The sequence below is a fragment of the Phascolarctos cinereus genome, unplaced genomic scaffold (assembly GCF_003287225.1).
Source record: "Phascolarctos cinereus isolate Bilbo 61053 unplaced genomic scaffold, phaCin_HiC Scaffold_3;HRSCAF=262, whole genome shotgun sequence".
Classification (NCBI taxonomy): Eukaryota; Metazoa; Chordata; class Mammalia; order Diprotodontia; family Phascolarctidae; genus Phascolarctos; species Phascolarctos cinereus.
The window spans coordinates 11350463-11361992 of record NW_027555736.1 but is presented as its reverse complement, the minus strand read 5'-3'; positions in this window follow the sequence as shown (position 1 = coordinate 11361992).

The window sequence follows — 11530 nt, the reverse complement described above, 5'->3', positions numbered from 1 at the left end:
GCCGGTAGCTTTGCACAGCCCTCCCTCACTTAAATCCAATTCACTTGCAAGTCATGGCATCACCTTCCTTTGAGAATGAAGTAGAAACAGCAACAACTGTTCTTTCTAGTTCTGTTGTACATATTTGGCCTCTTTAAAAAAAAAAGTTGACATCCTTATTGATTGTGTATGCCTAACATTGGGATCTCCATGATCTATAAAACAGAAGGGTTAGACTAGATTGTATCTGAACTTTCCTCTGGCTCTTGAGCCATGATCTTCTATTTCCATGACATTTTAGTCACTTTCTTAGCATATTTCTAAATTGCTTTCCAGAATAGTTGGTCCAATTCACAAGTCTATCAAAAGCATCAGTGTGTCTGCCTTTTTATAGTGCCCAGCAACAATTGACTATTCTCATCCTTTGTCATTTTTGTTTATTCCTATCCTTTGCCACTTGTCATTTGCCCATCCCACTTTCAACAATTCAAATTGTTAGGGAACCAGGGATTTTAAGGGAAAAGATGATGAAAGCATTAGGTTTGACTAAATGTATATTAAAGAGATCTGTGTTGGAGGTGACACAATTATGAGAGCATTGGGGGATCAACATACAAGGTAGCAAAAGGAGGGAAAGATACTTAAGACACAGAAAAAATCTTGGGCATAATTAATACAAAAAAAAAGTTCCAGAGAGAGCAATGAGTACTAACCTATACCCCTTTCCCATATATACTAAATATTTATGAAAGTCACACATCATGGGCATTCATGAGGTTGTATTAGGGAAAACATCGCCATCATTTCATATTTGACTAAAAGATACAGAGGATATAAGATTCCATTGTGGTTTTCATCAGTTGATAGTGAAAAAGACATTTAATGTGGTAGAACAAAATATGACCTCAAAGGCTTTCTTCCAATATAGCATCTCCCAATCATGTATCGAAATAATTCAAGATTTTTGGAAAGATATAACAACAGAAATAACCCAACCATTCTGAAGAGCACTGCAGTGCTATGCTAAGGAAGTGTTTAAAAATGTCCATATCAGAGGTCCTGTTGCTAGACATCAGCCCTGAGGAGATCAATGGCCAAAGAAAAGTCTCATGAAACCCCAAAATATTTATAGCTACACTTTTGATAGTAGAACAAGAATAAAAACAAAGTAGGTGTCCGTTGACTGGGGAATGGCTGAACAAAGTGAAGTCCATAAATGTATGTTCCCTCTTGTGCTGTAAGAAATAATGAATCCAAAAACATAGGAAGTACAGAAAGATTTTACACAAAATAAAGTGGAACCAGGAAAATGTTACACCTGTTGATGACAATTAGATAAATGGAAAAAACAATAATAAAACAATGATCTCTAGTCCCCTCACAATGTCAGGAAAAATAGAGAATATCTCTAGCATATTGAGTGGAGTATTTGTGGGCAAATTCAGACAAGAATCATGCAAGAGGGGTGCTATCTGCATCACTGGAGAGAATTTCCAAACTGACAAAAGCTCAGATCCATTGGAGCTCCATGGGGGACTCATTGGAGAGTCTTACACTTAAATTCTAAGATCCAAATTCATCAAAAACAAGATGAAGCTTATTCTTAAAAGGATTGGGCAAACTCTCCCAAAGATCAAAGGAGCATGATTTACAAATTGTATCACATACTAAACAAAAACGATATCCTGGTAACATATACTGAACCAGGTGGAGCTGTCCAGACGTTACTGTTACGGCCCTTTGGTCCTTTATTCTGTCAACCTCAGATAAGCTCCAGACATCCACAGTCAGACCAGCAGAACACCTAATGTTACTGATAACTTTGAGATGATGTGAACATGTTAACTTTAGAGTCTTACTGAAATTCTGAAATGATTTTGATATATTAATGAATTAATGCCAATGTGGCATAGACAGTCTGTCCCCCCCAAAAGAAATGAAACCTCCAACTCTTGCCCCCAAACTTCTTCCACCTCTATCCAGTCCATGCTGGCCACTTCCTCCCCACTCTAATCCATGGTTATGTGAGCACCTCTGTGCCTCTCCCCATGCTGCCTGCCTTCCTTTACCATCACATCCCCTGTCCTCACACTATCTGCTTCTGGGCCCCTTTTTGCTGTTTGTCTCTGTATTTCCTGAGCCTGTCTGACTCTGTGCCTTATTAAAGTGTGATTGCAGCCTCACTCCCCACTGTCATTGTGGTCTTTCTCAGTGAGTACCTACAGAATTGTACATGCCAGCCTCATTTCATAATTTCATAAGTTAATTGTTAATTCAGACGTGATGGCCCAAAAAAACTCTTTAAGGGAATCTTAGCTTCTAGGAATCAAGAGCTGGCTGTCCTGCTGAATTTCAATTCAGCTTTTCAGTTCAGAATTCAAATGCAAACTCAGCTCTGTTCAGACCATAACTAGAGGATAACGTTCTGCGCTGGGTACTGTAGATCAGGAAGAACATTGTTGAGCTGCAGAACATACAGAGAAAGGCAGTTGGGACAGAGAAGGGCCTTGAGTCCATGTCATATACGAATCTGTTGAAGGCACAGAAGATAGCCTGGTAAAGACTCAGGAGGCACATGATTGTCTTGAGCATTTGAAGGGCTATCATAAGAAAGAAGGATTCCATGTTTTCACTTTGGCCCCAAGGAGCAGAATGAGTGATAGTTAGAAATTACAAGGAGATAAATTTCTGTTTTATGTCGAGAAAACTTCCTAGGAATTAGACATATCCCAAGGGGGAATGGGCTGCCCCAGGAGACAGTGGATTTGCCGTGACTTGTTCAGTTGTTTCAGTCATGCCAGATTATTTGTGACTCCATTTGGGGTTTTCTTGGCAGAGATACTGGAGTAGTTTGCCATTTCATTCTTCAGATCATTTTGCAGATGAGGAAACTGTGGCAAAGTTAAGTTACTTGCCCAGAGTCACACAGCCAGTAACTGTCTGAGGCCAGATTTGATTTCGGGAAGACGAGTTTTCCTAACTCCAGGCCCAGTGTTCTATCCACTAAGGGGCCATCAGTTAGCTGCCCTTAAATATATGCATGTATCTTCTCTCTCTAAACACATATACAGACACACTCTACACATCTATTCATAGATATAGATATATATAAATATAGATATATAGATATAGATATATAGATATAGATATAGATATAGGTATAGGTATAGGTATAGATATATATAGATATAGATATAGATATAGATATAGATATAGATATAGATATAGATATAGATATAGATATAGATATAGATATAGATATAGATATAGATATAGATATAGATATAGATATATGCATTCTTAATGTTGGCAACTAGACAGCACAATGGCTAGGGCATTAGACTTTGATTCAGGAAGATCTAAATTCAAATCCTGCCTTGGACACCTACTAGCTGTGTGATCCTGGACAAATCACCTAACCCTCTGCCTACCTCTGCTTCTCCAGCTGTAATATGGGGGTAATAACAGCCCCTACTTCACAGGGTTGTTGTGAGGCTCAAATGAAATGCTACATGTATAGTGTGCTTCACACTCTTAAAGGACTATATAAATGCTGGCTACGAGCTGTTATTATGTTTTGCTGCCACTCCTTTCTTTGTTTCATTTTGCACATCACAATTGTAACCTACCAAGTTCTCTCAACCTCCCAAACATAAGCCTTCCCTTGTAACAAATACATGTAGCCAGGCAAAACAAATCAACTCATTGGTTGAGTCTGAAAATGTGATTCTCCTTCTGCACTTCTGGTGCATTCTGCCAAAAGCATGCTTCATCATCAGCCTTCTGGTGTCATGGTGGGCGCTGCATTAATCAGAGTTCTCAAGTCTTTCACAGTTATCTTCCTCTACAATGCTGATGTCATTGTGCATACTGTTCTCCTGGATCTGCTCACTTCACTCTGCATCAGTTCTTATGAATCCTCCCAGGTTTCTCTGAATCTGTTACTTTCATCACTTATAGCACAATGACATTCTATCACATCTATATACCATAATTTGGTCAGCCTTTGTGCAATTGATGGACACCCCTTTTGTTTCCCATTCTTTGCTATAACAAAAAGAGCTGCTATTAAATGTGATCCTTCCCCTTTTTCTTTGATTTATAGTTAATGACTGCTGCCAAATTCCTTTCCAGAATGGCTGGACCAATTCCTAGTTCCATTAAAAGTACATTATTAAAGTACATTAAAAGTGGCCTCTCTGCCCACATCTTCACTACCAATTATAATTTCTTCTTTTGGTAACTTTTGCCAATTGGATGGACATAGAAGTGCTTTCTTCCAAAACAGATCCTAGGATCATAAATCCAGAGCTGGAAAGGACCTCAGAGACCACTGAGTCCAATTCTCTTATTTTACAGGTGAGGAAATTGAGGCACATACAAGTCACCCAGGGTCAACTGGTAAGTAAATCACTAGCAAATAACGAGTAAGCAAGAAACTAGTCAGCATCTCAGGACTTCTTGACTTCAAGTCTAGCGCCCTATCCACTATACCATGCCACATCTGATCATCCATTTCATACAAAAGTTTAATTTATGTAAACAAGTTGTCACAAGGAAGAGCCCAAAAGATTCCAGAAAACAGAATTAGGCAACAAGTGGAGAGTGATAGGGTCTATGGCACTACCTGATATTTAGAAATAATGGAAACTAACTTATGAAACACTGTGAAGGAAGAAGCTGGAGAATTATGATCGGTATCAATTCAGAAAGTAGCGGAAGCAAAAGCAAGTCTAAAGAACATTTGGCATGGTCTAGGAATGAGTCACATCACTGGAAGGGCATTCAGAAGTTATTTGTTTGGTCTTTTATGTATTTATTCACTCATTTATCCATTTATTTATTATGTCTCATCATTATTATTATATTATTATTATTATTATTACTTCTAAACCAGGCTTAGCTGGAATGGCCCATAGTCTTTTAGTCCTGTATTTCTGCTGTTGTTGTCTATAACACTGGTTCATTGAGTTTCAGTGACTTGGTATCATAGATACATAGCTGGAAGAGACTTTAGGGTTAATCTAGGGTAACTTCTTCATATAACTGATTAAGAAACTGAGGTTCACAAAAGGGAAATGACACTGCTAGTAAATGTCTTAACTTGGGTACCATCTTGGGTCTCTGGAATCCAAGTCCAGACTCAGCCCACTGTGCAGTTCTAAGAAGGACACTAACAAGCTATCACAATTAGGGAGGTAGTGAATCAAACCCTGGGTCATCAGACACTTGCTAGCTCCATGACTTAAAATGAACCCCTACACACACTCACACACACATAAACAAATGGAGAATGGGAAATCTGCAGGGTTGCTTAAGGAGATAAACTCTATCTTGGAAAGTCTAATCAGGAACCTCCCTAAGGAGGAATTCCTCGTCTCTAAAGAAAGAGGGTTGGGCTCCATGCCCCAGAAGTGGCTTCCAGTTCTAAAACAATGTCCTTAAGATATAAGGTACAAATTCCCATTGAACAGAGCCCAGAGAACTGAAGCCTGTGGCAACATGGGAAAGAGGAAAGACAGAAGATAATGGCCTTCCAGAGGAAGTCAATAACACTTTGGAAAATGTGTGATCCAGTAGAATAATAGCCACCATGGAGTCAGAGACCTTGGATTAAAATCCTGTCTGTGTCATTTATTTTCCTTGCTAATCTTTGCAAAACACTTAATCCCCTGGACTTCAGTTTCCTTCATTGTAAAATGAAGAGTTTGGACTACCTTGCCCATGAGGTTCCTTCCAGTCTATATGACTTTATAGGAGTCAGGACCCAGGCCCAGGGACTAATCTTAAATCAAGAGTCAAGTGAAGCCAGCAGGCATTGAAGCACCGGGTACAAAGAACAGCAAGAACACCGGTGTTACTAGATTACAGTGTACGTGGTGGAGAAGAAGGGGGAGGGAATAGATCGTGTGAAAAGACCCGGAAGGTAGGAAGAGGTCAAAAGCCTCGGAATATCACAGAGAGGATTTTATATTTAATCATAGAAGTCCACTAGAGGGGCAGCTAGGTGGTACAGAGGATAGAGCTCTGGGCTTGGAATCAGGAAGACTCATCCTCATGAGTTCAAATCCAACCTCAGACACTTTCTATCTGTGTGATCCTGGGCAAGTCACTTAATTCTGTTTGCCTCAGTTTCTTCATCTGTATGAGCTGCAGAAGGACATAGCAAAACACTCCAATAATTTTGCCAAGAAAACCCAAACCGGGGTCATGAAGTCAGACATGACTGAAATAACGGAATAACAACAAAAGATGCTATAGACTATCTGCCCTGTGACCCACCTGGGTGGGATTCTGCTAGGGCATGGAGTGCCTGCCCCCACTGAAGTCTTCATGTGACTAAAGGATGTTGTTCCTGATTTCATACTTGGGATTTGGCAGTTCATGATCCCCAGCCACAAAGGGATCGGGACCCCATTGGCTGATTGGGGTCCCTTTAAGCCTAAGGAGACCTTCCCTAGAGTGTCTCACCTGTCCCCAAAGGAGAATTCCCAACCAGGGATCAGCCACTTTCAGTAATAAGGAGCTCACTGGCACCCAAGGTAGCCTCTTCCATTTATGAACTCTGCTCATTAAGAGGAGTTTCCTTTTCTGGACCTAAAATCGGCATCTTCAACTTCCACCCACTGCTCCAATTCATTCTTTGAGAGCAGGGATGTTTCCCCACTGTCTTTGTATCCTCAAAGCTTTACACAGAGCTTGGCACAGAGTAAACACTTAGCAAATGCTTGTTGACTGACTGACTTCTGAGATCAGACTAGACAAGTCTAATCTCTCTTCCACATGACAAGACTTCAAATAACAAAAGGCTACTCTCAGTCTTTTCCCAGCCAAACACTTCCAATTCCTTCAACTGATCCTCCATAGGACATTGTCTCCAATCCCCTCACCATCCCAATTACCCTCCTCTGGATGTTCTCCAGCTAAGCAATGCCCTACCTTAAATGTAGACACAGAGCTACTTACAGGATCTCAGGAAAAAGCCAAGAGGGAGCATAGCCTCCTTATCCTAGAAATTGTGCTATTCTTCATGCAGTCCCAGATGACAGCAGTTTCCTTAGTTGCCATATCTCACTGCTGACTGATAATGAGTTTTGGCTCACTAAGTCACCTTGATTTTCTTCAGGCAAACTGCCCTCTAGTCATTTCTCTCTTTGTCCATGTGAAGTTTGTTTTTTGAAACCAAGTGTAAGACTTTACATTGATCCGCCGGCTGATCCAAATGTTCTCTGAGGCAGCAATTCATGTGAAGCTCTTAGCTTGGTGACCTTTTCTCTGTCAGTTCTGACCATAGTGATCTTGGATGCTGGAGTCCAGGAAATAGAGGGAGACCCCTGGAACTGCAATAATCCTTAAGGAAATTCTAAGCCCTCTGCATTATTGTGGCATCTATGACTCAGAAATTCAAGTCTTACAGGAAGTTCACAGATCCCTCCAAAATGCCTCCCACAGCAAATGTCCCCTATGTTGTTCAACACCACATCACTGTAGGTGTAAAAACTGGGCCTTTTTCTTTTTCTTTGTTAAATCTGGTTTTAGCCAGATGTTGAGCATGGAAAGTGAATCGTTTATAAGGAGGTGGCGCTTGTCTTTACATCTTCAGCTCTTTCTGAAATTACTTCCCTTTAGGAAGCTGTAATGTGTGTCCAAGGGGCCACATCTGGGGCAGAAACAGCTGGCCCTCATCCAATGTCTTCAGAGCCATCCTCCAGGGGAGGCTTTCCTCCTAGTCAGGAGGAATCCGGGACCTTCCAGAAGGTCTGGGATCCTGGTTTAGATATCAAAATTATATTTATATCATAGAAAGAGATTGTAAGGTGCTTTCTTTTCCTACTATTGCAAATAGTTTGTGGAATTTTGACATTAATTATTCTCCAAATGTTTGATATTCACTTGTAAATCCATATGTCCTACAGGTCCTCCCCCTTTAGAAGCTTATTTGTGGCCTGTTCAATTTCCTTTTCTGATACTGGGTATTTAAAGGACCTATTTCCTTTTTGCTAATCTAGGTGTCTTATAATTTTAAAAATATTCATCATTTCTTCTAAATTATCAGTTTTGTTTGAATATACATTTTTAACCTGTACCATATTATTTATTTCTGAGTTTTTACAGCATTCTTGTGTTCCTGGTGTTCGTATCCTGGGCTGGGTGGAGGTGAATCTCCTTATTTTGATAGTTAATGATGCATCTTTAAATTTTATTGAGGTATTTGTGTGGTATCTAGGCTCTTCTAGGTCCTAGTAAACACCATCCTCCCACAGTTCTGGTAACTTCAGTTCATCACATTCATTTCCTCTGTAATATTATGCATTTTATTTTCTGCATTTAATAACATATCTTTTCTGAGTAGGAGTCTATACTTTACCAGGCTGCCAAAAGTGTCTAAGACCCCCCCCAAAAAAAATGAATAACTTTTGAAATAGTCCAAAGCCCTCATTTTATAGATGAGGAAACTGAGGTCAACTAAGAAGTTAAGTGATTTGAGATCATAAAATCATAGGCCTAGAACTGGAAGGGACATTAGTGGTCACTGGTCCAACTCCTTTGTTTTACAGATAAGGAAACTGAGGCCCAAAGAGGTGAAATACCTTGCCTAAAGCCAAACAGATAGTCAATAACAGAGTTAGGAATTGACCCCAGGTCCTTTCGCTGCCAATCTGGTATTCTTTCTAGTATTGTATGAAATCCAAGTGCTAAATGACTCTAACAGCAGCTCTTCTACGAGGAAGTTTCCTTAGATGATATTGGGGACTAAGTTAAACAGCAGGGTGCAGTGGGCCCAAGAATGGATTTGGAGTCAGAGAAGCTCTGCCACTCACTGCCTGAATGCACTTCAGCAACCCAGAATGCCCCTTGGCCTCAGTCTCCTTATGTGTACAGTAAGAGGGTTGCAAAGGAATGAAAAATAGGAAAAAATGTGAAATATCTAACTGGAAAAACAACTTACCTAGATATAGATTAAGAAAGGATCATTTAATAATTATTGAACTACCTAAAAGCCATGACTGAAAAAGGAGACTAGACATCATTTTTTATCAAGAAAAACTGCCTTGATATCCTAGAACCAGAGGGAAAAATAGAAATTGAAAAAAATCCACTGATCACCTCCTAAAAGAAATCCCAATGTGAAAGCTCCCAGGAATATTATAGTCAAAGTCCAGACCTCTCATGTCAAGGAGAAAATATTGCAAGTAGTCAAAAAGAAATAATTCAAATATCATAGAGCCATAGTCAGAATCACACAAGATTTAGCAGCTTCCATATAAAAGGAGTGGAGGGCTTGGAATATGATAATCTGGAAGGCAAAGGAGCTAGGATTATAACCAAAAATAACCTACCCAGCAAAACTGAGGGAGAAAATGGATATTTAATGAAATGGAAGATTTTTGGGCATCCCTGATGAAAAGAGCATTTGACTTTCAAATATAAGACTCAAGAGAAGTATAAAAGGTAAACATGAAAGAGAAATAATAAGGGATCTAATAATGTTAAACAGTTTATATTCCTACATAGGAGGATGATACTTGTAATTCCTAAGAACTTTATCATTATTAGGGCAGTCAGAAGGAATTTGCATAGACAGGGGGGATGAGTGTGAGTAGATTATGATGGGGTGATCTAAAAGAATTAAAGGGTAAGAAAGAGAGATGCACTGGGAGAAGGAGGAAGGGAGAAGAAGAATGGGGAATATTATCTCATATAAATGAAGCCAGCAATGAAGAGCTTTCACAGTAAAAGGGGAAAGAGGGAGGGAGGTGGTGGGCAATGCTTAAACCTCATTCTCATTGAAATGGGCTCAAAGAGTGAATAATTTACAAACTTAGTTGGATATAGAAATCTATCTTACCCAACAGGGAAGTAGGAGGGGAAGGGAATAAGAGAAGATGGATGGTGATAGAAGGGAGGGTAGATTAAGGGAAACAATGGTCAGAAGCAAAGCAGACTTTTGAGGAGGGAAAGGGTAAAAAGAAAAAGAAAGATAAACAGGCAAAAAACAGTATGGATGAAAATATACAATTCGTAATCATAAATGTGAAGGGAATGAACTCATCTATAAAACAAGCAGATAACAGAATAGAACAAAAATTGGAATCTAACAATATGTTGTTTACAAGAAACACACTTGAAACAGAGAGACTCACACAGAGTAAAAATAAAAGGCTGGAGCACAATATATTATGCTTCAGCTGAGGTTTAAAAAAAAAGGAGAGGTAGCAATCATGATCTCAGACAAAGCAAAAGCAAAAATAGATCTAATCAAAAGAGATACGAATGCTATGAGGCCATAATGCTATAAAAATTACATTCAATAGAGGACCTAGAAACACAGATTAAAATTTATTAGAAACTAAATAATCTAATCCTAAAGAATTAGTGGGTCAAAGAACAAATCTTAGAAATAAAAAAAATTACATTAAAGAAAATGACAACAATGAAACAACATACCAAAATTTATGGGATGCAGTCAAAGCAGTGTGTAAAAGAAAAATGCATATCTCTAAATGCTTACAGCAATAAAATCGATAAAAGCGGATCAACAAATTTGGCATGTAATTTTTAAAAACCAGAGAAAGAACAGATTAAAAGTCCCAATTAAACACCAAATTGGAAATCAAGAAAATCAAAGGAGAGATGAATAAAATTGAAACTTTAAAAAATAAAGTAATAAATAAACCTAGGGGATGGAATCATTTTTAAATAAAAGATAAGACATTGATTAATTTGATTTTTTATTGGGTTTTTTTAATTTTTAGGCAATTGGGGTTAAGTGACTTGTCCAGGGTCACACAGCTGGTAAGTGTCAAGTGTTTGGTCTGAGGCTGGATTTGAACTCAGGTCCTCCTGACGTCAGGGCTGGTGCTCTATCCAGTGTGCCACCTAACTGCCCGTAATTTGATTTCTAAAAAGAAAGAAGAAAACCAAGTTAATGGCATCAAAAATGAAAAGATGAATTCACTACCAATAACGATGAAATTAAAACAATTATTAGGAGCTCATTTACTTAATTTTATACCAATAAATCTAACAATCTAAATGAAATGGATGAATATTTGTAAAGACAGAAATTGCCCAGATTAACTTTTGGGGAAATAGAATATTTGAATAACTCTATCTTAGAAGAAAAAATTGAACATGCCATCAATGAGCTCCCTAAGAAAAAATCCCCAGGACCAGCTGGATTCATAAGTAAATTCTACCAAACATTTAAAGATCAATTAATTCCAAAACTACGTAAACTATTTGGAAAAACAGGCAAAGAAGGCAAAGAATTCCTTTTATGACATGAATATGGTGCTAATATCTAAACCAGGAAAAGCAAAAACAGAGAAAGAAAAATATACACCAATTTCCCTGATGAATATTGATGTAAAATTCTTAAATAAAATACTAGCAAGGAGTTTATAGCAGCATGTCACAAGAATCATACAGTATGACAGGTGGGATTTATACCAAGAATGCAGGGCTGGTTCACTATCAGGAAAACTTTCAGCATAGTTCACCATATTTGACAAAAAAAAATGACAAAAATCATAAGATTAACTCAATA